At 41.0% G+C, this 26,592-nt stretch overlaps 1 pseudogene; it reads right to left on the reverse strand.

Moving 5' to 3' along the window:
- Positions 1 to 3,424: 3,424 nt before the first annotated feature.
- LOC125164855 (ubiquitin-conjugating enzyme E2 D4-like) lies at positions 3,425 to 3,778 on the reverse strand (annotated as a pseudogene).
- Between the last annotated feature and the right edge of the window lie 22,814 nt (positions 3,779 to 26,592).

Here is a 26,592-nt window from a genome sequence, read left to right on the forward strand (position 1 = left end):
TAAAATAAAAGATGGAACTTTCAGGAAAGCCATCCGTGAGTGGGCTGGTTGGACTTTGGAAGTGCTGATGGAGCAGACAGTCCGCCTCAGTCCGGGAAAATCAGAAACAGATTTTCTTCTCTTTATATATAAGGCATCAAAAATCCCACTGAACCTTTTTGACTTTTCAGCAATACCTTTAATAACTTTCTCAAAGATGGCATTTGTAGTTGATCTTCTGTGTTACCATCCTTGTAACTACAGAACAACTTTTTCATGAGAGTGACATGAATAATGTCAAGCTCAGTCTGTTGATAGCATTTGCATTGGGTAGCTATTGCTGCAAAACAAATGACCTCCAAGTTCAGTGGCCAGCAATGACAATCATTTAATATTGTAGCTCCTATGTCTACAAACCATCTCTGGGTTGGGTGGGAGATTAGGCTTGGCTGGGCTCTGCTCTATGTGTATCTTGTCCTCCTCTTGGGACCAGTGAGGCTGGATATGTACTACTCATGGAGGTCCAACAAAGCAAGTGGTAAATAAGCAAAGCCTCTGAGGAGCTTGGTGTATAGTTACTTCCCTTTTGCTCTATTGGGCACAAGTCATATGGCTGAACCCAATGGGAAGGGGTGGGAAAATATACTTCATCCACATAATGGGAGGATCTATGAAGTTACATGCAAAGGATGTGGCTAAAGGGATGGTGAAGAATTGGGGGGGGGGGTCTCCTTCCTTGTGCCAAGATGAGAAATACTTAGGTAGAAATGTCAATTATATTGCTTACTGATTAAATGTCTTGCAAAGGTTGCTTAATCTTTTTGAGTCTTACCTTACTCGTCTTTAAAACTAAACTAGTAAAATGTTCAGATTTTTTGGTAAAACTCCTGGACTTAAACTGAATTATCTTTTTTTTCTTTTTCCTAGTCTATGTATATAGCCATATATTGGCTATCATCACATTCTGATAATGATGCCCATATATACTCTCTTGTGCTGCTCAGGGCTTCCTCTATCACCTTTCAAAGATATGTTACTGACTAAAAATATTTAAAAAAAGGAAAAGAAAGGAGGGCATACTTTTTCTCCATGTCCAGTAATGCAAAGCTGGGGGGGGGAGAGTGTTCTTGGCCTTCAGAGTGACTATCAACACCATGTTAACTTTCTTTTTGCTCATGTTCCTACCCAGAAATCTGAAGGATTTACTTTACCTGAATAACCAGTGCTTTTCCAATATATCCTCCAATGATTAATATCAAAACTCTATTTGATATCAGCGATGACAATACTGTATGCCCTACTTTCTTGCCCAATGCAATGTGAGGTCTCCAAGGGAATGTATAGCTTTTGCACAAAGGATCATTTTATAAAGGCATATACTAGAAAGGCAGTAAAAAGTTGTGATTAGGGACATAAATTAAGTAGCAGAGTGTGTCGTATGCTTTTCCTCATTTGATCCTTGAAATAGTTCCATGAGGTACTATTTTACATACCCATTTTACAGATGCAGATTTTAAGGCTTAGAGAGGCTGGGTAACTGGCTCAACATCATCTATCTAGTGAGTTGTAGAAACTAGTCCCAAGTATAGAGCTAATCCTAAAGTCCATATTATTAACTGCTTTTTTTTTTTTTTTAAGAGCAACAGTGTTATAATCTGGAGTTGAATTCCTGATTTAAGATGTACAATGAAATAAACCATAGATATAATCTTTGATGTCAAAAAGAAAAAATATAACAATAAAGACATCTAAAATAATTGAAATTACTTTCCTGAGTCTATAAAATGTATATAAATATTGTGCATATAAGCCTCCAAAAATTATTAGTGATGCATATTTCACATCATAATTCAACTGTATGATATCTTTGACCTGTTGTCAGCATACTGACTACAAGAATATCACTTAAACATTCAAGTCAGTACAATTTTGCTTGCCTTTGGAAAAAATTTAAGGCCTTTCTGGAAATGATTTGAATGGTCTAGTTCTCTCCCTCTCTCTGTCTCTCTCTTTTTCTCAGAGAGAGAGAGAGAGAGAGAGAGAGAGCACGCTAAAGCAGGGGAGGGGCAGAAAGAGAGAGAGACTCTCAAGCAGGCTCCATGCTCAGCACAGAGCCTGATGCAGGGCTTGATCCCACATCTGTGAGATGATGACCTGAGCTGAGATCAAGAGTAGGACACTCAACAGAGTGAGCCACCAAGGCACCTAGTTTAGTTTTCTTTTTAAAGCAAAGGGGAATCTTGAACTGATAGTTTCCCCTTTTCTATCTAAGTTTCCCTGCGGCAAGTGGAGGCCTTCTAAATTCCTTCACTGACCTTAGGTTGTTTGCCAAATTGAGATCATTATTTTTATTTTTTAATTAAAGTGTAGTTGACACACAATGTTACCTTAGTTCCAGTTGTACAGCATAGTGATGCGACCGTGATCATTATTTTCCAAATTAGCCATTGCTGTACCTAAAGATTTGAAAACCTGGTGGAGATTTTAATGATGAAAATCTGGTAGAAGAGATATCCCTCTAAAGCAATTTTCTCTCTCTCTCTTTTTCTTATATTTTATTCTTTGTTTTCTAACATCTGTCTTTTAGTCCTCCTGCATCAACTCCTCAATCAAGGAGAAGGTTATATTTTGGGGTCTGTGTATGGAGGCTATTTGAAAGCAGATTTTATGACTGTAAGTTTTCTCTTAGACTGCCTGGCAGCCCCTTGGGTCTTACCTTCATTTGTTTTCCAGAACAAAGGCCCAACATAATTCACCTTGCCTGCAACACAACCTGACAGTGAGCAGACAGTTAGTGCAGCATGAATATTTATAGGGTAGCAGAAAGTGGAGAAAGATTAGTACCCAGAACATGCCAAATGAGGGGCGAGTTAGCTACCACAATTGAGAACCTAAAAACAAATGGGGAGCAAATTGTTTTCTTGTTGGATATCATGACACCACCAATCCTGTTTTTCATCTGTCAGTCACCACCACTCATTGTCTTCTGCACCTTCTCTCAGCTCTGCTTCTCAGTGTATGAGTTCCCCAGGATTGAGACCTGGGCTTTCTTTTGATTCACTCTACCCTTACTTTGTTTGGAAATTGTGTACTCTAACAAGGTTTTACATGTAAATTACATTCCCACAGTTTCAACTTGTTTTCTATCTCCAGCTTGGATCTTTATTCCAAACTTCAGCTCCTTATGTACAGATGCCAACTTGATCGCCCCACCCAGGCATCTCACGAAGTGTCTCAAACTCAACATGTTTGAAACTTGCTTATCCCTTTTTAATCAGCCCCCTTTTGGTTGGTGCTTAGTAAATGCTAACTCCATCTTTCCTCCTGGTTGCTTCTGCCAGATACCCAGGAGTCATTTTTCCCCGCTTTGTTTTCTCTTTTAAAACAGCAATTTAAAGTTTACTCTAGCTATAATACAGGCTTCTCTGGCATGCTTCAGAACCCATTACAAAGACAGTCTGTTGTACTTGTCTGTCTGATTTATGGGTTGGTGCAATTTCCGGCACTAGGGCATCATCTGAGTTTGGACCAGAGAACAGTGATAGAATGGGCAGAATAACTTTAGAAATAGTTAAAGCTAGAGACCATTATGTTTCTAGGACAAATGGCTATCATTATTATTTAATGTTTGCGTGATAAATTAGAATCATTAGCATTTAATTTTTAAATATGATTTAAAATTTAATATTATGTTAATATTTGGGTGATGAATTTTTGTTGTAAATGCAGTTGTCAAAAAGAATATGCATTGATACAGGCTGTCATTAGGGCCTGGAGTTGTGGCTTGTCAACTTGTCATAAGCCAAATGGTTAAGTTCCTTATCAGTGTTTTTGGTCACATGGTCTGTGCTTTCTCCTTCGGTTTTCCACTTTCTCGGTGCGGATGTCAGATGTCTGACCAAACTCCAGGGAAGGAAGAAGAGGCTGTCCTTTTGTGTCACAGCATTTTTGCTGAACACAAGTGCCACGTGGATGACAGGTTGGAGGTGAGGATGCATTGAGAGGTGGATGAGGGCTGAGGGCAGTGAAGGGGACACAAAAACCTTTATAGGTTGGGAGTCACCCTCAGTGTCTCCTTCCCGCCACTCACTCTCCACATCCAACGCGCCACTTAGCCTGGCCAACTAAAACTCAAACCCACCAGTCTTCTCCACCCCACCAGCCACCGTTGCCTTCCTGGAGCCTTGAACTAGCCATCCAGGGGTCTTCCCTCTTATTCTGGCCCACCTTGAATCCGTCCCCTATGCTGCAGCCAACATGAGCACTTAAAAGTCATACATAAAACCGGGGCACCTGGCTGGCTCAGTTGGTTAAGCATCTGACTTCGCTCAGGTCATGATCTCATGGTTCATGAGTTCAAGCCCCACAACCGGTTCTGCATTGACAGCATGGAGCCTGCTTGGGATTGTTTCTTCTTCTTTCTCTGCCCCTCCCCCCATCTCTCTCTCTCTCTCTCTCTCTCTCTCTCTCTGTCTCAAAATAAATTAATACACTTAAAAATCATACACAAAACTATGTCTTTTCCCTTATTAAAATCCTTTCATGGTTTCCCACTGAACTTATGATACAATCCAAAAGTCTTTTTTTTTTAATTTTTTAAAATTTATTTTTGAGAGAGAGAGAGAGAGAGCGTGAACAGTTAGGGGCAGAAAGAGGGGGACAGAGGTTCTGAATCAGGCTGCACACTGACAGCAGTGAGCCTGATGTGGGGCTCGAACTCATGAACCATGAAATCATGAGCTGAGCTGAAGTCGGATGCTAACCCGACTGAGCCACACAGGCGCCCCAGTACAATTACATTTCAAAATTCTTAATGTGTCCTACAAAGCCCTGCGTAATCACTATTTCCCCAGATTGCTTCTCCAGCACTTGCCTTTCACGCTACCCACCGCCACATTTTCTTCAACATACCAAGGACTTTCCCACCTCTTGATGAGGCATGCTTTCTGTCTGCCAGGATGCTCTCCTCCTGCTCTCTATAGAGCTAATCAATTCTTCCTCCTCCGGGTCTAGGCTTAATTGTCACTTCCTCAGAGGGACAGTTCCTAAACTTACTGATCTAAATTGCCATCCTCTGTTATATTCTCACATAATACTTCCCCTTATAATCCTTACCAGAATATATAATTTCGTATTTTTTATGTGGTAACTGTCTCCTATACCAGTCAGTGACTCCAGCCAGCAGGAGAAGGGTCCACTTTGTTATCATGAGCACACATCCAGCTACCATCCATGTGGTAGGTTGACGATAAGTATCAGTTGGAAAAAAGCTAATCTAATTTTTATTGTAAAATATATATATTTTCTGGAAAATCTAACTTTAGGAGGATCAAATTATTCTTTGCAGAATTTATCACCTAAGTCCACATATAAAAGACATTATTAGGTGGTATAACAGACAATGTGTTTAATTAGGATTTAAAAGAAATATGAAAATATTCATTAAATTGATATTAAAAATGTAATAGTGGCTGATTTTTTTTTAAATTTTTTTTTCAACGTTTTTTATTTATTTTTGGGACAGAGAGAGACAGAGCATGAACGGGGGAGGGGCAGAGAGAGAGGGAGACACAGAATCGGAAACAAGCTCCAGGCTCCGAGCCATCAGCCCAGAGCCTGATGCGGGGCTCGAACTCACAGACCGCGAGATCGTGACCTGGCTGAAGTCGGAGGCTTAACCGACTGCGCCACCCAGGCGCCCCTAGTGGCTGATTTTTAATCACGAAAAGAAATACTTGTGTAACTGGTATCTTGAATAGGCAGGACTCTTGGGATATATTCAAAAAGCATATTTATTTTTTATTTACCACAATCTGTTTCACATATATCCAATGGAAGAAGTATTTCCTTTCCCAGTTTACTTTCCATAATAATGATAAAAATAATTGTATATTTACAACCTCAGTTTCAATTCAGAAATTAAGATATCCATCCCAAGTAATGACCCAAACTCTGAACTTCATTTGAAGTTAAGATGTTTCTGGGGCACCTGGGTGGCTCAAATGGTTAATTGTCTGATTCGGCTCAGGTCATGATCTTGCAGTTCATGAGTTTGAGGCCCTCTTCGGGCTCTGTGCGGACAGCTCAGAGCCTGGAGCCTGCTTTGGGTTCTGTGTCTCCCGCTCTCTCTGTTCCTCCTTCTCTCTCCCTCTCTCTCAAAAATAAATGAAAACATTAAAAAAATTAAAGTTAAGATGTTTCTGCCCTTCTGGTTGGTAGTTTTCTTCAGGCGGAGAAGTGGGGACAGGGATGGGTCACCCTCTCTCTCCTTTCCCCAGTTGGGCCTTCATTCCTCCTTTTTTATTTTGCTAATTGTGTTTCCTATCCTTACCGGTATTGATGTGGTTGGGAGAGGGGTGATAGAGGAAGGAGAGAAAAGAGGGACAGAGAACTTTTTCTAAGACGGATATTGTTGTTAGATGGCTGTGCATTTATTTATTTATATTAAAAATTTCTTAAACTTTACTTATTTATTTTGAGAGAGAGAGGGCATGCGAGCATGGGAGGTGCAGAGAGAGAGAGAAGATTCCAAGCAGGCTCTGCACTGCCAGCACAGAGCCTGACATAGGGCTCAAACCCACGAATGTGAGATCGTGACTTGAGTGGAAATCAAGAGTCGGATGCTTAATCGACTTAGCCACCGTGGTGCCCCAAGATGGCTGTGCATTATTTATGCTTGGTTGGTGTTTAATATTCTCTTTCTTTCTTCCCCTTTGGAGGTCCCCTCTGAGAATTCTTGAATGCATGTCCTGTGAGACAGGGAATATATGTATACATATACATACATACATGCATGCATACATACATACATACATACATACATATACATATAGTGGAGAGGAACAGAGAAGGGAGGAAAGGAAGGGGGCAACTGATGAAGAGAAAGAGAGACGGAGATAACGTTATTTTAAGGAATTGGCTCGTGTGATTGTGGGGACTGGCAAGGGCAGATCAGTAGAACTGGCTGGTAGGATGGAAATTCATGCAAGAATATTATCTGAAATCTCCAGGGTCTTGAATCTGAAATATCCAGGGTGGAAACTCAGGCAGGGTTTCTATGTTTCAGTCTTGAAGAGAATTCCTTCTTTTTTTGGGAAACCTCAGTCTTTGCTTTTAAGGCCTTCACCTGATTGAACGAGGCCCACCCACATTATGGAGAGTAATCTGCTTCTACAGAATTAAATGTTAAACCCATCTAAAAACTACCTTCACAGAAACATCTAGACTAATGTTTGGTGGAGTATCTGGACACTATAGCCTAGCCAACTTGACACATAAAATTAACTGTAACTATTTCTGGTAAGACCCATTACACCCACATGATACTCTTTTGGGCAAGGTTTCAAAGGGCTTCAGCCTGGCTTTTTCTCAGGTGCCATATCAAATCTGAAAGAAACAGTCATACATCACTTTCCAAACACGTTTTACTTTTTTTTGCTTTTCTAAGTAATACCTTTTATCTTGTAGCTTTATTGAGGTATAATTCACAACTAAAATTATAAGAGATTTAAAGTATGCAGTATGATAATCTGATATTCATATACATTTTGAAAGGATTCCTCTATCTAGTTAATTAACACCCCCATCATCTCACATATTAACTCCCCTTTTTTTGCTTAGAATACTACATATATTTTTCCTATACATATATCTATGATAAAGTTTAATTTATAAATTAGGCACAGTAAGAGATTAAGAACAATAACTAGTAATAAAATAGAACAGTTGTAACAGTATACTGTAATAAAGGTTATGTGAACATGGCCTCTCCCTGTCTCTCAAAATATCTTATTATACTACACTCACCCTTCTTTTATACTCACCTTTGTGGTGATGTGAGATGATAAAATGCCTATGTGATGAGATGAAGTGAGGTGCATGGTGTGCATTGTGACTTAGCTTTAGGATACCATTGACCTTCTGGGGATAGTCAGAAAGAGGATCATCTGCTTCTAGACCATGGTTGATCACAAGTAACTTATACCCATAAGTGGGATTGCTGGATCATATGGTCCTTCTATTTAAAATGTTTTGAGGAGGGGCGCCTGGGTGGCGCAGTCGGTTAAGCGTCCGACTTCAGCCAGGTCATGATCTCACGGTCCGTGAGTTCGAGCCCCGCGTCGGGCTCTGGGCTGATGGCTCAGAGCCTGGAGCCTGTTTCCGATTCTGTGTCTCCCTCTCTCTCTGCCCCTCCCCCGTTCATGCTCTGTCTCTCTCTGTCCCAAAAATAAATAAACGTTGAAAAAAAAAATTAAAAAAAAAATAAAATGTTTTGAGGAATCTTCATACTATTTTCCACAGTGGCTACACCAATTTACATTTGCACCAGTAGTGCAAAAGGATTCCCTTTTCTGCACTGCCTCACTTGTTATCTTTTGTCATTCTGATGATAGCTGTTCTAACAGGTATGAGGTGATATTGTGGTTTTGATGTGCATTTCCCTAATGATTAGTGATGTTGAACACCTTTTCATGTTACCTGTGGACCATGTGTACGTTTTCTTTGGAAAGATGTCTATTCAGTTCCACTCTCCATTTTTTTTTTTTTTATATATGAAGTTTATTGTCAAGTTGGTTTCCATACAACACCTAGTGCTCATCCCAAAAGGTGCCCTCCTCAATACCCATCACCCACCCTCCCCTCCCTCCCCACCCTTCCTCCCACCCCCCATCAACCTTCAGTTTGTTCTCAGTTTTTTTTTTAATTTTTTTTTTTTTAACATTTATTTATTTTTGAGACAGAGAGAGACAGAGCATGAACAGGGGAGGGTCAGAGGAAGAGGGAGACACAGAATCTGAAACAGGCTTCAGGCTCTGAGCTGTCAGCACAGAGCCCGACGCGGGGCTTGAACCCACGGACCGTGAGATCATGACCTGAGCCGAAGTCGGACGCTTAACCGACTGAGCCACCCAGGTGCCCCTGTTCTCAGTTTTCAAGAGTCTCTTATGCTTTGGCTCTCTTCCACTCTAACCTCTTTTTTTTTCCACTCTCCATTTTTGAAAAAATAAAATTGCTATTTTGTTTTTTTGTTTTTTGTGTTTTTGTTTTCTTTTTTGTTTCTTTTCTGTTGGGTTGTATGAGTTCTTTATATATTTTGGATTTATACTCTTTAAAAAATTTTTTTTCAACGTTTATTTATTTTTGGGACAGAGAGAGACAGAGCATGAACGGGGGAGGGGCAGAGAGAGAGGGAGACACAGAATCGGAAACAGGCTCCAGGCTCTGAGCCATCAGCCCAGAGCCTGACGCGGGGCTCGAACTCCCGGACCGCGAGATCGTGACCTGGCTGAAGTCGGACGCTTAACTGACTGCGCCACCCAGGCGCCCCTGGATTTATACTCTTTATCACATATGTGATTTGCAAACATTTTCTCCCCTTCCATAGGTTGCCTTTTCATTTTGTTGGTGGTTTCCTTTGCTGTACAGCAACTTTTTAGTTTGGTATGGTACCACTTGTTTATTTTTGCTTTTGTTGATTTAGATTTTGGTGTTAAATAAAAAAAAATCATTTAAAAGATCAGGGTTAAGGAGCTGACCCTCTATGTTTTCTTCATTGAATCTTATGGTTTCACATCTTATATTCAAATCTTTAATCCATTCTTGTGTTGATTTTTGTGTCTGGTGTAAGAAAGTGGTCCAGTTTCATTCTTTTGCATATGGCTATTCACTTTTCTCAATACTATTTATTGAAAAGGCTATCCTTTCCTCATTGTATATTCTTAATGCCTTTGTCATAAACTAATTGACCATAATATGCCTGGATTTGTTTCTGGGCTGTATATTTTGTTCCTTGGATCTATGTGTCTGCTTTTATTCCAAAACTGTACTATTTTGATTACTACAGCTTTGTAATATTGTGTTGTCAGGAAGTGTGATGCTTCCAGTTTTATTCTTCATTCTCAAGATTTCTTTGGCTATTAGGTGTCTTTTGTGGTTTCATATGAATTTTAGGATTGTCCTATTACTGTAGAAGATGCCATTGGAGATTTTATAGGAATCACATTGAGTCTGTATGTTGCTTTGGGTAGTGTGGACATTTTAACAATGTTAATTCTTTCGGTCTGTGAGCAAGGAATATCTTTCCATTTATTTGTGTCTTCTCCAATATTTTCCACCAATGTCTTGTGGTTGTTAGTATACAGTTCTTTTACCTCCTTGGTTAAATTTATGCCTAGGTATTTTATTCCTTTTGATGCAGTTGTAAAGGGGATTATTTTCTTAATTTCTCTTTCCAGTACTTCATGATTATTTACATATATCAGATTCCAATAAAAATCATGGCATTCAAAGTCTTGTTACTAGCCCTGTGGCTCTTTACCATTCCTGTTCAAGCTATGTGGATGGGGTTATAGATTATGAGCCATCTTGAAGATTAGTAATGATATGAGTAAATCTAGGAGATGTAGGTAACGTGCAGGCATCCTTTTAAGTTTTGGCACCATTTATAGTGACTACAAATTGAACCCTTCCTATCTGTGTAACAGATAAAGATCTCATCCTATCCAAGGCCTTTGTCCTCTGGTGGTTAGGAAACTTCAGCAAACTAAGAAGACAATTCCCCTCTACCCCAGTTATTTGGACTGACACATTTGCTTCCTTACTGGGTAAGCTGGATATTCTCTTATTCTCTGTTTACTCTTTCAGGCTCAGTCTTTTCTCTACCCTTCTCTGCTTCCCTGAAGGTTGACATGTATCTACTGGATCAACCAGGCTCCCATTCTTCCAGAAGTTCAGAGGGTGTCAGAAGAGATACAGGCGAAGTATTTCTTTCCATGTCTCCCTCCTGCCCTGCTCAGGTTGGTAGTGGCTGAGTTCTCCTTCCAAAGACACAGCTCCTATCACGTGACTGTCCAGTAACTAAAGGTTTCACTGCTTTCTGGCAACTGCTCCGTCTCTTCAGGTCTAGGCATGGCATTCAAAGTCTTGGTACTAGCCCTGTGGCTCAACCATTCTTGTTGATTTCCACAACACTTTTGTGAATAATCCCTTACCTTTTCTTCATTACCCTGTTTGAATATGCCGTCTGTATGCTGCCAGCAACCTGATGGATTATATAACTCGTACCAGGAGAGACCCCAGAAACGAACTCTTAAAATGGACTCTGATTGAGATTCTTACTTATTTGATGAATATGTGAATAATTTTTTTCTTCTGGGGGAAATGGGAAATGCGACATTGGTGATTGATAATATGTAGTGTCATCATGAATACTCAAAGTATCACCAGTAATAGCATATGATGGAGTTCAGGTGGAGGGCAAAGTAATGGGAGACCAAGTTATCCAATTCCTCTGACACATTTATTGAATAACCCAGTCTTTCTTTACTGATGGAAATGGTCTCCTTTACCACAAACTAAATTCTTTTGTATACTGAGGTCTGTTCCTGGGCTATTTTGTTCCATTTATTTGGATGAATCTCACACGATCGCTTTATTTTATTGACCCTTTATGTGAGTTGAGGACACAGCACTGATTCATAGTAATAACAGCCTCTGCTTCAATAGTGCTAACTCTACCAGGCCCCGTTCTAAGTGCTTTGTGTGTGTTACCTCATTTTGTCTTCACGGCAACTCTGTGAGGAAAAGCTGCTGTTATCTGTGTTCTGCAGATAGAAAATGAGGCACAGAGAAGTTAAACCACTGGCACCAGGTGGCACAGCCAGAAAGCAGAGGATCTGGCTTTGAATTTAGGGAGTCTGGGTTCAGAGTCTGTGCTCCTAAGGACTATGCTACATTGCCTCTAACTATGAGGCAGTGAGGGCCTTTCTTCTGGAGACTAAAAAAAATATAGTCTAAATGCACTGCTCCTGATGACCTAAAGTAATCAGATCAGACTTATATAACCTAAAAAAATTGATAGTTACTATATCTCCTCGACTGTCTCTTTCAATTACATGTTTCTCAAGTAACCTTCTAGTTACTGTCAGACTTTATCTGTATCAGACTAGGAAATCAATCCAAAACATTTTATACTTGCCCATCTTCCCTACTGTTCGTTTTATTGAGGGAGCCAAATAATTTCAACTTTTTCTACTGCTGGTTTCTCATAAATTGTGGCTGGCATGTGTATATTTATGAAGGTTATTGCATTGCTAGATTCTCATTGTGTTGTTATAACAGATTACAGATTGTGTTGATAAATGCTGTGATGAGACATGATAAACACAGTCCATTTAGACTCGGTAAAATTCTCTCCAATTTCCTGGTCTCTCCTAAAGGAAGGATTAGAATAACTGAGTCACAGTGTTGGGGTGAATATTGTAAGATCATGTATATGAGAGCAATTAATATAGTGCTTCGCATGTGTAGGCATTCAAATCACCTTGGCAGAATCTGAATCATTCCAGGCTATGGTTCCTACAGGGCTCAGACTAAAGACAGAGAGGAGATGCAGAGTGATATCTATTTATTGGGCATTTTCCATGGTCCAGGCATTATGTTTGGTGGTTTCCACGCATATAGTTTGATATTTTTTTATAAGATGGCTTCCCTGTGTGGTACAATGCCTGAAATTAAAGTCCTATTCTCTATGCTACCCTGATATCCAGGGAAATCAGGAGGGCAAGGGGCACTCTTGAATATCCTAACCACGAGTTCCCCTCCCACTGTCCTGCAGGCAAGGTCCCCAAGTCAGACAACCCTTAGCAGTAAATGGACAAGGTACAGTTCCCACATATCCCTGATAGCAGGTTTCAGTTCCCTGCCAGCCCACAGAATTATTCAAACGAGCCAATTGTATCCTCCCATGGGAAGCAGCTCTCTTGATACTACAAAGCTTATGTCCCATAGTCCTTGGTTGTTCATTCTGTTCCTGAGCACAACCCTTGTATGGCCTGTGGAGCATGTGGTGTCCTCCCTGCCTCTGGGCTCAGAATATGTGTGACTACTAAGGCACTGTGATCTCATGCATCCAGTGTTGGGTGTTGTGGGTTGGCCACCCCCGTAGCCTTAGGACAGGAATCCCTCTTTTTACCCACTGGGTAAATAGGAGGTGGTCAAACACCCTAGAAGAAACTGAACTGAATGGGTCCCACTGAATGCCCTACATCATTCTTCTCAAACTTTAATGTGAAAACCAATTACCTGGAGATCTCATTAAAATCCACTCTGACTGAGCTTTGGAGAAGGTCCTGAGTGGGGCCTGGGATATTGCATTTCTTTGTTTTACTTAATTAATTAATTAGTTTTTACTTTTTAAGTCTTTTTTTTATTTTTTGAAAATATTTGAAGTATTTAAATATTTGAATATTTTTCAAAATATTTATTTTTTGAAATAGCGCATTTCTAACAAGCTCTCAGATGAGGCAGCTGTTCCTCAGACTGCGCACTGAATAACAAGACCCCAAGGAACACAGAATCCAGGCCTAGGAGACCTGGAATGTTTCCTACATCACTCATCAATGACCTTCCAATCAACTAGGAATCCAGCACATCAAAGGATGGCTGATAGTACTTTCCACAAACTGGGACATTCAGCCTGAAGGACTGGAAACTGAGCAGGATCTATGTTAAGATGCTAAGGTGGAACAATCCAGTGGTACCAGAAGAAAGAAACTGCTTAGAGATCACATGACCAAGACACCCATAAGTAGCTGGTAGAAAGGTACTTACCCATCCAGAAAGGACAAGTGCCTTGTCCTAGCCACTCTGTGATCAAAAAATTTTAAAGAAGGAAATATTGGTCTCCGTAAAGTTTATCAGACTTCCTAGGATGAAAGAACTTTGCTTATTTCTATTAGCTTTTTAGTAAGGATTGCTGGGAAAATGTCTGACTTGGGGGAAGGGGAAATGAGACAGAGGAGTTGTTGAGAGGTTTGCTAATAACAAGCAAACCAGCTACTTCTCATAGAGGAGGACAGGAGGGAAAGGACAGAAGCAGAAAGAGAAGGGCTGGATGAAATCAAATCATGTTTTCTCCAGGAAGCCTGACCTTAGTGAAATCTAAAAGCAGAGGCCCCAAAGGAGTCCTTCTGTTCCCAAGAGACAGTGCATATTAGATTGGCCTTATGCTTAGCAGACAGGCCTTGATGCTAATTTCTCTTGACCTTCTCATGTGATTCTTGTCAGCCCAGCCCTCATTTGTTAAGCTTGCTTTAATTATGTGCATAATGGCTCATTATTTTTTATAAAGGAAGCAGCAAAGGAAACAATTATGCAAATGAATGAGGTTTGTTGTTCACTAAGGAGTTGGGGGCTAATTGCACATTGGTACAAAAACACTACCACCAAACACAATGCCAAAAGTATCTCCCTAATCTCTATCTCTGAGGTCTCTTTAAGCACAACCAGAACCTACAAGATAAACTTAGTGTCTAAGAACAAAGATAAAATGCCAGAGGAATTCACCTAAGGCCAGGGACTTGGGAACCACTGATCTTCCTTGCTAAGGTTGAAGGTTTATCTAAGTTGTCCAAGATCAGGCTTCTCTAAGCAGCACCTCCTTTTTTGTTTGGTCTTCGGTTGTCAGACAGAAAGGGATTTGTGTGTTTGGACTTAGTATTCTTCTGGTCTCTCCTTTGGAATGTCTTTCTCATTCATTCATTCATTCATTCATTCATTTTGCCTGTTTTAATTCCCTTCCTGACTCAGCTTACTCATCACAGGTGGCCTTCTTTCAACCTTAAATGTTTTAACCTTCGTTTCATCTTTGATATTTTACCTATAATAGACTAATTCCCCCCATGTAAACTCTAATTCTGATTTATTAGATTAGATCGGGGGTAACGTCATATGCTTCCCTGTTTCCCAATATTTCTCCCTTAGGGCATTTGTAACATTTGAAATTAATTGCTGTTGTAAAATGACCTAAGCTAACTTGGTCATTTATAATTATTATATCTTCTCCAGAACTCACAACCAGCAAGGATATTATACTGAAGGCAAGTCCCAAAAGGGATTCTGCACAACAAATGTCATCAAGCAGGCACAAAAACTATCACACAACATATTCTGTAAGCTCAATGAAATCCTAGCTTTCTTTTTATGCACCCAGACAAGCTCCTAATTCAAGGGTTTATTTGAGGCAAAGGTGAAGATATTCTAGCAGCAGGATTCAGTTATATTTCTAATCCATATCAAATAATACCTAAATGGTAAGATATGGAACCAGAAGAAATACCAAGGCCTGAGGCATCATTTCAAAAGATATAAGGCTATTAGGTTTGATAGATTTCTATATTTGTTTATGTAAGGGTAGCAGGGCTTATACAATATTTTCAGTCATTCCATACAACTGGAAGGTCATCTATTTAACCAAAGAAAAATTACTTCCAACATCCATTATACTAAGTAACAAATTTTCTGATGTTAATCAGATATTGAGGTAATTGTACTCTGGTGGTTCCTGGAGTGTGGATCTTGATTAGAGTCTTTCAAATGCTAACTAACCACTCCTGGAGTCTGTTTCTGATTAGGGCAGTTCAGATCTTAACTAACCACCTCTAGATATAAATTAAAATGCCCACCTATATATTACATAGTCTGTGAAGTAATTTAAATTAAAATGAAGACAACACAGCAGTTGTTAAATCTGCAGGTTTACTTACTGGAATGTAAGCCCAATGGATGGGGCGGTAATTTATTCATATCATATACCCAGATCTATACAGTTCTAGATGCAAGAAATGTTGGAATAAATGGAGATCATCTGCCAACCTCTGCCCCTTCCCAATTTTGCCTTCTTACTTCTCATTTTCTTCTATCACTTTCCTTCCTTCCTTCTTTCCTTTCTTCCTTCCTTCCTTCCTTCTTTCCTTCCTCCTTCCCTCCCTCCCTATTTCTTTTCTTTTCTTTTTCTTTTTCTTTTCTTTCTTCTTCCCTTTCTGTCTCTCTCTCTTGTCATCTTTCTCCCCTCCTTTTTTATTTGTATGGGAAACATGTGGCTTTTTCAGAATTCTGACAGAATATTCTGCCATTGAAGACTAGAGTGTTTGAAGACTTGCTTTATCTTGATTAAATTGCTTTCAGGCTGTATTCTTTCTTTGTTTCCTCATCTGTAATAGGAGGATAGCAGTGGTGCCTGCTTTGGAGGGTTGTTGGGAGAATTTGTGGAGTGTTCCCAGCATACTTAATTCTCCCCCCACCCCACTTCTAATTTGGGCCCAGCCCTCATTTTTACTAATTATGTGATTACTTTAATTTCCTCAGCATGATGCCATTTATTTCTTTCTCCAACTGATCTTGAGAAGGTGAACACATAGCATGTTCTTTGCTGGGTGTATTGACATGTGTGTGAGGTGGATGGGGCAGGAGATGACAGGCCAAGGAGAATTACTTTGCTCCCCTCATCTTTATTTTCTAGTGGGATTTTCTTAGGCAAGCCAATTAATCCATTTCAGTTTTTTGTTTTTCTATCTATGAGAGGGAGTTAGGATGCTAACCTCATATACATGCCATGATGATAAAATGAGATTGGTATATGTGAAAGACAGTTGACCCAGCCAGATAGATGCTCAACAAATGTTAATGGGATTGAATGATTCTTTCTAGCCAATTGTAACATCAGGGTTCAACCAGGAAGCTGACCACTCTGAGTGACAGATAAGGGATTTATTATAGGACTTAAACCCTATTCAGTTGTGGGAGGTTGGGGAAATGAATGTCTGAAGGGTGAGTTGGTAGATCACAGAAGACACCAACCAGTCAATCTGAAAGCCAGGCACATCCAGCTGCCAAAGCGAGACCAAATGGGGAGTGGATGGAGAGGTTCTATGAGGAACTATTGCCTGTCTGGATCCATAGCCACGCACCTGTTGATGAACTTGTGATCTCTCTTAAGCAGCAGGGTGTGTAATCAGGAAGAAGAGCTTGACCTTGAGTGGAGGAGAGTGACAGCAATATGGAACCAGCTGGTACCTGCGTCTGTCTGTCACCCACGTCTAAGCCTGAAGGCTTTAGAGAATAATGGCTGCTCCTTCATTTCTACCTTTCAAATCTCACACAGATTCCAATTTTGACCAACTTTAGCCTCATATAATATACAGGTGTAAGAATTTTGGGAAATGTAGTTTCAGCTTTACCAAGCTGACCCAGAAAAAGAACCATACCAATATTTTACATTTTACAGCTCACCTCTTTTAGATCTGATTTAAATTATCTTTTTTTTTAAAGAAATAACAGGAGTTAGCCTTTAATCATGATCTTAAATCTATGGAATTATAGGAGTCATATTCTAGAGGAGTCAGACTCTTTACTTTGCACTTGAAATACGATGTCACATAAGAGAAGGATTTTAAACATAATCCTATATTAGTTTCCTTACAAATGGGGAAGGGAGATTTCATTGACTATAAATTTGGGTTTAAATTTCAAATAGATGCTACAATGACCGTATCCAAGGGCTTTCCAGTTTATTCATTTGTTATTTATCTCCTCCTACTAGATTTTAGGTTTCGTTGTCTATCTTGCCATTTCTTTTCTGAGCCTCTTGGGACTCCTGGCATGCAAAGTCTGGACTCTCAAACCTATGCTTCTAGATTTCCAGTGGGTCCAGAACACTTGTAGATAATGACTAAAACAGTAAATGCCATCTCTGACTTGTTGAGGAAAAATGAGTGTTAAGGTTCTTGAGTATATAAGGTTAGGTCCTTAAATTTTTTTTTCTGATCCTTAATATTTTCTTAAAATTTGCCTCCCTGGAAAAAAAAATTTGCCTCCCTGGGGTGCCTGGGTAGCTCAGTTGTTGAACATCTGACTCTTCATCTAGGCTCAGGTCAAGATGTCATGATTTGTGGGATTGAGCCCTGTATGGGGCTCTGCCTGATGATGCAGAGCCTTCTTGGGATTCTCTCTCTCTCTCTCTCTCTGCCCCTCCCCTGCTCTCACACACACACACACACACACACACTCTCTCTCTCTCTCTCTCTCTCTCACTCTCTCTCAAGATAAATAAATAAACATAAAAAAATTGTCTCTCTTAGTTGAGGCTAATAGCACAACTGTGAGACCACTTACTTCAGGAATTCTGTAGAGTTTAAAGAATTAGTTCATCTTTCTTGTTAAGCAACAGGAGTTGAATAAGATGCCAGCACTGTCTCAAGAGATTTAAAATCTAGTGTGTCCTGGGGGCACCTGGGTGGCTCAGTTGGTTAAACGTCTGACTTTGGCTCAGGTCATGATCTTGTGGTCTGTGAGTTCGAGCCCTGCGTCGGCTCTGTTGCTGATGGCTCAGAGCCTGGAGCTTGCTTCGAATTCTGTGTCTCCCTCTGTGTGTCTGTCCCTCACCCGCTTATGTTCTCTCTCTGTCTCAAAAATAAATAAATAAAAATTAAGAAAACCTCACTCCTAAAATCTAGTGTGTCTGGAGGGAGAGGGAGGAAAATGGTAAAATAACTTCAGGAGTGAGTTTCTCTGGAGGAAAACATGGCCAGTGGCCAGTTCTTAGGAAGAAGACAGAAATTGGGGGAAGCCAGTAGAGAGCTGCCTTCAGGTGTCAGCCCTCATGAGAGTTCATCAAGCAAAGAGAGCAGCCAGGGTGTTTATTCCCAGTAGAGGAAACTCAAGGAGAGCTGAACGTTTTATCTTTTAATGGCCTGGTTGAGCGAATGGAGAAGTTTCCTTCTTTAACTAATTGAAATCTGACAAGAATGGACAGAGGAGAAGACAGAGAACAAGCAAAACAGGCTGAGTTTGTGATTGTGAAAGGTAAATCATTAAGGGAATGAAGTTTATTTGTAGCATCTCCATTTATCCTCTGGGGTCCCTCTAATGCCCTTTGTCTGGGGTCTCAGTCACCTTATGCTCTCTATGCTTGCTCTCTCTACTGTCATGCCATACCTTGGCTCACTGGAACTCTCTTTTCCCCATTAACCTGTACTTGTCTTATTCTTGGAGGCTCTGTTTATTTTCTATTTTATTTTTTAATTGTTTTAATTTTTTAAATGTTTTTTTTAATTCATTTTTGAGAGAGAGAGAGAGAGAGAGAGTGTGTGTAAGTGGGGGGAGGGGTAGAGAGAGAGGCAGACACAGAATCCGAAGCAGGCTCCAAGCTCTGAGCTGTCAGTACAGAGCCCAACGTGAGGCTCAAACCCACAAACCACGAGATCATGACCTGAGCCAAAGTCGGATGCTTAACCAACTGAGCCACCCAGGCACCCCATGATTTCAGACTTTTAAATAGTCCTTGACATTTACCACATTATATATGAGGGAAAATTGCTTGACAATTTTTTTGTTTTATTTATTCCTGAAAACCTACGACCTAGGAGATCTTAGTTCACTTAGTTACATCACAACTTTTTAAAGTCAAGATGTAAATGGGAAAATATACATTCAGATTAGTTCTGAAGGAAGACCAGCCATGTTTACAGCAAGTAAAAGAGATTCAACTGGAATGTGGAATCACTCACTGTTTTATTCACATGGAATAGTTGGCAGTGAAACAGGTCACAAGTTTTGATTTTAGAAGGAAGAGAAAAAGTTGTAAATACAAATAGTGGTTACGTAGTGTGTTATGTTCAGTGTATTATGCAAAAAATTGGGCAGCAAATGAAATCTACTGATAGCAGGTAGAACACAGATAGCCTGGGGCATGCCGTGGTGGTGGTGTAATTGTTAAGCATTTTAATAGTGGTACACTTGGATGGTATGCAGCCTTGACTTTGGCTGCATCAGACCCTCAGCAGAAAATCCAGTTAGGTCTGCCTGGTCCTCTGACCTGGAGAACCATGAGGTAGTATTCAATGGTTAAATGTGTGGTAATTTTTTCATGCCATGACAAAAAATTAATACAACTTAATACAATGTGTTCCAGAGGGTTGGAGTTAAACTCTAAAAAGACTCAGTGGCCCACAGCCTTAATGCAACTTTTAGGCTAATGGTCTGAAGCAAACTGGAACATTCTCTCTAGTAAGGGGCAGATTATTGTGTTTTGCACTTCTCATTACCAGGAAAGAACACAGTACCTGATAGGAGTCTTTGATTTCTGGAAGCAGCATACTAGGAGTATTGATTCAGCCCATTTACAAGATGACCCATAAAGATTTCCAGCATTATGTGGGTCTCAGAACAGAAAAGGGATCAGCAGTAGGTCTAGGCTGATGGACTTTTCCGTAATGGGTTTGATGCTTCTTCCAAATATGCATTTGCCTTTTCTGCCTACAGTACCTTAGCCAGCACCACAGACCAAGGGCTTAGAAAAAGTTTGATCCATAAACATGGGATCCCACATAAAATTGTATGGGACCAAGAGACCCATTATATAGCAAAGGAGGTGAGCAGTAGGCACATGACCATGATATCTATGGTTCCATCATATGCGCCCCCATCCACAGGCTGCTGGACTGACCAGAGCACTGGAAAAGTCTGTTGAAGGTCTAGCTCATGTGCCATCTTTGAGAGGATGCCCTGTGCAGAGGAAATACTCTCCTTGAAGATGTGGTATACACCTAAATCATTAAATATTATACGCTGCTGTGTTTTAAGATGTAGAAGTCATGGATCCAGGAAGCAAGGGGTGAAAATAGCAGTGACCCTGCTTACCATTTCATCCAATGGCCCCATTAGAGAGTCTGAGCTTCCCTTCCTCACAACAGTGAATTCAGACACTTAATCATCTTGGTTCTTAGAGGGGTGATTGGTCCACTAAAGAAAACAGCAAGATCCTATTAAAGTAATAATAGGATTAAGCACTTGGTTACGTCAAAGATCTTGTCTTAAGAGGCCAGCAGGCAAGGAAAGTAGTCACCATACCGGCAGGAATAATTGACCCTGATCATCAGGCAGAGGTAGAGCTGCTGTTCCACACTAGGGGTCAGGGAAGTATATATTTGGCATTCAGGTGATCCACTTTGACTGCTCTCGGTAACTGCCCAATTCTGATGATTAAGTGTGGCAGCAGTGGTCAGTCCAGCAGCCTGTGGATGGGGGCGCATATGATGGGACCAAGATATCATGGTCATGTGCCTACTGCTCACCTCCTTTGCTATATAACCACCTCCTGGGAAGGTCATGGCGACCAGTGGCCCATTGCCTCTCTTATTCAGAAAATAAGTGTCTGTGTCATCTCAGCAGCCTAGCCACCTAGACCAGCAGAGGTGTTAGTTGAGGGCAAAGAGACTCTAGAATAGATGGTGGAGGACAGGCAGGGTGAGTTTGTTACTGCCTCAAGATCCAGTGCAATGGCAGGGATGGTAGTTTTTCCTACTAAGCTTCCTCCTGTGAGATTCTCCCAGGAGGAGAGACCAAACAGAATATTGGAGGAGCTTCTCTCAGGATTTGCTGTATGAAGCTAGTGGATCCAAGAGGAGCGAGGAGTTGTCTACAAAGGATGCCATTGTGTGTCACCCAGATCCCCCGCCAGGTCGGTTCATTCATTCCTCCACCTGGTAGGAGTGTTGGTGGCAGATAGCTCTCAGCTGAGTTCCTCTTCTGGAACTTTCTATAGGCTGGAGAGAGCTGTCTTGCCTAAAGTTATGCAGAAGGGAACCTGCAATTAATACCCCAATTTGAGACTGCTCTGCAGGGTCATTTCAGCCCCAGAATTCCCTGTAGGATTGGCTGAGACCTTTGCCACAATGGTATCGTAATTCCAATACACCCTCTGCCCAGCCCTGCTTCCTTCTTTCTCTCTCAGGTGTTGATCTCTATGTAAATAATCCCCCAGTAAACCTTTTGTACACAAATCTCTGTCTTGGAGCATGATTTTGGGGTTTATGACCTGTGACAGAAGGTTGGTGCCAAGCTATATCCTGCTAGAAATATATGCAATAACGGTTCATCACAAAATTTCTGCTATTGGATACCTTGGGGTGTTTAAAGTTGGGGATTCAGTTTTTGTGGTCTAAATTTATTATGCAAACAGGTGCACTGGCTTTATGTAGAATTTTAAAAATTACTAACAAGGTTGAAAATAATCTTAAAATGTCTGAGTCATGAAGATGGTTGGATCCGGTCTTTACATGTCATCCAGACCAATGGCCATTTCTTTTTGCCTTTCATACTTCTTTTACATGGTGCACAGCAGGAGATTTTGAAGTATGCTGGTCTTTTCTACCATCAAATAAGACACTGTCCTGTCCTCCAATCTCCCAAATTCCTAGAAGAGCCAATTCATAAAACTAGGTTGGAAATATGCTAAATATAAATGGGTTTTTTATTAGAGGCCCGTAAACATACTTCATGACTTCTCTTTGTTTGTTTAAGCTTTTCAAGCTTGTGACTTCAAATTTTCCAAGGCTGGGCTATTTTTTCTGGATACAGGGATACGTATTTCAGGACAAAATGTGCAAACATAGCACTCAGCATCCATGGCCCTGTACTGGGATCCCCTTCAGACTGACAAAAACTTCAACTTTTATCTGACTTCATTTTGAAAGATTAAACACATGTAAGGGTATTTGGAAACCTTTTCAGAAGCCAGAAATACTTTAATAATGCTCCAAACTGCTACTGACATTTAAAAACCTGATTATGCAAAGAACTTCATCTCTGGGACATGGAATTACCTACTTCCAAAAATAACTCATCTTTTTCCAGCTCAGAGAGAGGTGATGTTAGTAGGATTAGTTAACAGACCAGAATCCCCCTTTTGAGCAAAGACATCAGATGTAATTAAGGGAATATTTGGAAACAGACACCACCTGACTTGGGATGGCTTAACTTGAGAACTGCAGTCTTTACAGACTTATCATAAGTAACGCTTTAACCACACTGAGCAAATTTTGTATTTATGCATACGTAATAGCTGAAGCTGATGTGCTTTTAGAATAGCCTTCAGTCAATGCAAATAATTAGTGATGACAATATGGTGTGCCGGTTTTAAAGGTGAAAAAAGCTCTTGGTGATGTGAATTCATGATTGGCTAAAGAGCATGCTCTTCAACTAAGCTATAAATTCTTGGCTTATTAATAGGTATTGGTCGCCACCTTTTAAAACTCTTACAGACAGAGCTTGGGAAACCATTGAGAAGAGGAAATAAGTGATGTAAAGGATGGCTTAATCATTCAGGAGGATGATAACTGGCTGGCAAATTTTGGATTTCAGGGGAAGCTGGAAGAGCTGATCTAAGGGACGGAAGGTTGCTCTGGAGTAGTTGGCGGACATCTTTGAAGATGAAGATGACTGAGCAAGATGGTGTTTCATGTTTTTGAAAAAGGAGCCGGAGATACTGTAAGAGAAGTTACCTTTGGAACTCCTCCCTGAGAATTGACCATTCATGCTCATTAACTCATCAATGGAAAATTTTGCCCCAAGTGAACCGGATATTGAACCTTGGCAGGGTCCCTAGAGCAATGACAGCTGTTGATGCTGATTATAAAGATACCTACCTGGAAACGAGGCACCTTTGGTCCACATTTTGCTGGACTCACATTTTCAGGAACCAGTTAGCTTATGCACCACCCCCCCCCCCCCCGATAATTTCAAATATAGATTTATGATACGTGTTTGGTTTTATATATTAAATAGGTATCTGTCAAAGTGGGTATCCAAAGTGAGGGATTTTACTTTTTATGATTAGTATTTGGCATTTTAATTATATGAAATAGATTTTTGGGAATAAAACTCCAATTCAAGAGGCAACATGGGACTCTTAGCTGTCATCCAGAGACTTTATTGTATATCATGGGTCAGTCATATCTGCATTTCTAATTCCAGTTTGTCATTCCTTCTGAGACACAGAAGGGGAAGAGCAGAGATGGGGGTAATGGTTTTTGAGCGCTACACATAAAGGATCTTATTTAGTCTTTATAAACACGATTGCCAAGAAACGATTGCCATTTACACTTTTTTTTTCTTAGGTGAGGAATCTGAGGCTCAGGAAGATTAGGTAACATGCCTGGGGTCTTTAAAGTGTGTGATTGACAGAACTGAGATGTAGCTGCAGGTCTATTTTCATATGCTGCTTTTGCCAACAACCTATCCTACAAGAAGATGAAGATAATAGCATTGAATTACTAACTTGAAAGTAATTATCGTGACTTTTACTTTGTTTTATCCCAAAGAAGTCTAGCTCAGTGCTGGGTACTGTAAATGACCACAGGGGTAGGTGAGGAGCTGGGCAAAGCATGAAATTTGGAGCTGTGGCACCCAGGCTTCAGAGCCAATTCCCAGGGCTTCCCGGATTCACCACTAACCAAATACGTACCCTCAGGAAAGTCAGCTTCCTCAGACTACCTATCTTTTCGGGTGGTTGTGGGGATTAATTGAGTTGATGCTAGTAAACCACTTAGGATAGTGTCTCATACATGATAAGTTCTCACTGGATATTAGTTTTTATTACGATTGATCAGACGGATTGTACCATAGTGTAGGTATGTGAACTTGAGTAAGCCTCCTTTTCCTCCTCGGTAAAATATGGAAAACTCACTTATATGGCTATCATATTTAGCAAACATATGCTTTTATAGTCTTTGATCCGTGCTGTGTGGTCTTCAGGTATTAATTTATTTAACTTTCATAATAGGCCCACGAGGCATATACCATTCTGACCCCCATTTTACAGATGAAGAAACTGAGGACGTGAGAGGTTAAATATTGTCTTCAAGGCAATACAACTGGTAATTAGCCGAGGTGAGATTCAAACCCAGACACTCTAGCTCTAGAGTCTGAGTTTGTTGTGTCTAATCCATGCCACGGCTGCAGTGAAACAACATTCGTAAAGCATCTGTCCATTTCCTGGCAAAGAGCAGAGGCTTAGCAGATGTCAGCTCCTCTCTCATTTTCTCAGTATATACCCTTCAAAATTGTCGTGGAGTGCAACATATGCATTTATTAGCTGGCCAGCGTGCCTTCTAAAGATGCCCACGTTTGTGTAACAGCAGCATCCCTGGGCTCTTTAGGGGTGCCAGACAATATGTGAACATACCTCTCTCTGATTAGGCCCGTCCTGGATCATCCTTTCTGTTGCAACGCTGGAGTTCGAGGAAGCGGGACGTCAATATGCACTCATGCGTGTGCAGTGATCTCCTGTAGGGCAGTTGTCGGTGCTAACAGTGTGGAGTAGAGCAGCCGGAGGGCAGCGCTGATGTTTCCAATGACGGAGAACAAGTAATGGAGATGAGGCAGCCAAAGGGATGGCACCTGACAGTAGTGTGCACACCCCCAGCTGCTGTTCAGGGTTCCTTGATGAAGATGCTAGGAAAATTTTAGGTGAGGCAGTCTGTATCATGTAGGGCTGTCCCAAGAAAATCAACTGTGGGTGATTTCATCCACTGAAGGATTTCTAGCATCCTTTACTCCCAGATATGAAATGCTGGTAACTGCACCAGTCATGGCAACAAGCAGAAAACAAAACCCAAATATGCTGCCACACATTGCTACCCGTGGGTAAGGGGCAGTGGTATTGGCTCTATTGAGAATGGCTCCCTGTCGGGCCCTTGGGGTCTACCTGGGATTATGAGTAGAAAGCTGCTTCTTCCACTGCCTTACTGCTCAACATCAGGGGGCAGCGGGGAACCCCTAGCATCAGCACCACCTGGAGCTTATTACAAATGCAGATTCTCACCCCTTCTCCCCGACCTGTGAATCAGAAGCTGCATTTTTTAATAGACTTTATTTATTTATTTTTGAGAGAGAGAGAGTGCAAGCAGGGGAGGGGCAGAAAGAGAGAGAGAGAGTCATAGAATCCAAAGCAGGCTCCAGGCTCTGAGCTGTCAGCACAGAGCCTGAAGCAGGGCCGGAACCCACAAACCAACCGTGAGATCATGACCTGAGCTGAAGTCGGAAGCTTAACCGACTGAGCCACCCAGGCACCCCCGAAGCTTCATTTTAATGAACCCCCCCCCCCCCCGCAGTGATTTGTGTACACATTAAAGTTTGAGAAGCACCATCATCTAGATAGAACATGGACTTGGGAATAAGAAGGTCCAGAGCTGAAATCAAGATTCTGCCTCTTATTAGCTCTGTCACCATGGGAAGTTCACTTAACCTTTCTGAGCCTCAATTTTCTGGTCTCTAAAAAACCCTTCCTCACCATGTAGGCACCTAACAGGCATTCAACACAGGCCATTTCCCTTCTGTCCTCCTCTCTTCCATCAGACGACACAGTCAGGAAGGCCAGTTAAACTCCTTGGTGAACCTTAGCGAATTTTTACTGTAGGAAATTGTGGCAAGATGAGGATAGGATGACATTCTCTCTCCCTGCCCCCTCCTCACTCTCCGGCTTGCTTTCTGCAGTGAGAGATACAATACTTACCGAGTTCCAGCCCGAGGCATCACTGGGCCATGACAAACACTGGAAGCACGGGCTGATCTGGGTGTGTCCAGGTTGGGGAGAAGCCAGTACCCTTGGCTCAAACGGGTCAGTTAGAAAGAGCAAGTAAGATTTCTAAGATAAAATCTTGGACTAATGGTAAAGGATGGATCTTCAAAGGAACAGCCCAGAGGGCAAGTTCAGGTCCAGGAAATTCATTAGGCAGATGGTAGGGGACTGAGGATCAGAGAGATCTCTGGGAATGAGGAAGATGAAACCAAACTTGTCAGGACACTTTCAGATCTTTCTACTACATCCTGTTCTGCGCTCCCAGAGTACCCTGTACATTACCAAGGTACCCATCACTCTGCGTGGAGTCACTGTTTTTATTATTAGATTGAAAGCATTTTGAGGATGAGTATTATTTTAGGGATCATGTCTTGTTTCATTTGTTTATACATCTAGAATGTATACACGAATACTGT

Source organism: Prionailurus viverrinus, chromosome B1, assembly GCF_022837055.1.
Source record: "Prionailurus viverrinus isolate Anna chromosome B1, UM_Priviv_1.0, whole genome shotgun sequence".
In the NCBI taxonomy this organism is placed as follows: Eukaryota; Metazoa; Chordata; class Mammalia; order Carnivora; family Felidae; genus Prionailurus; species Prionailurus viverrinus.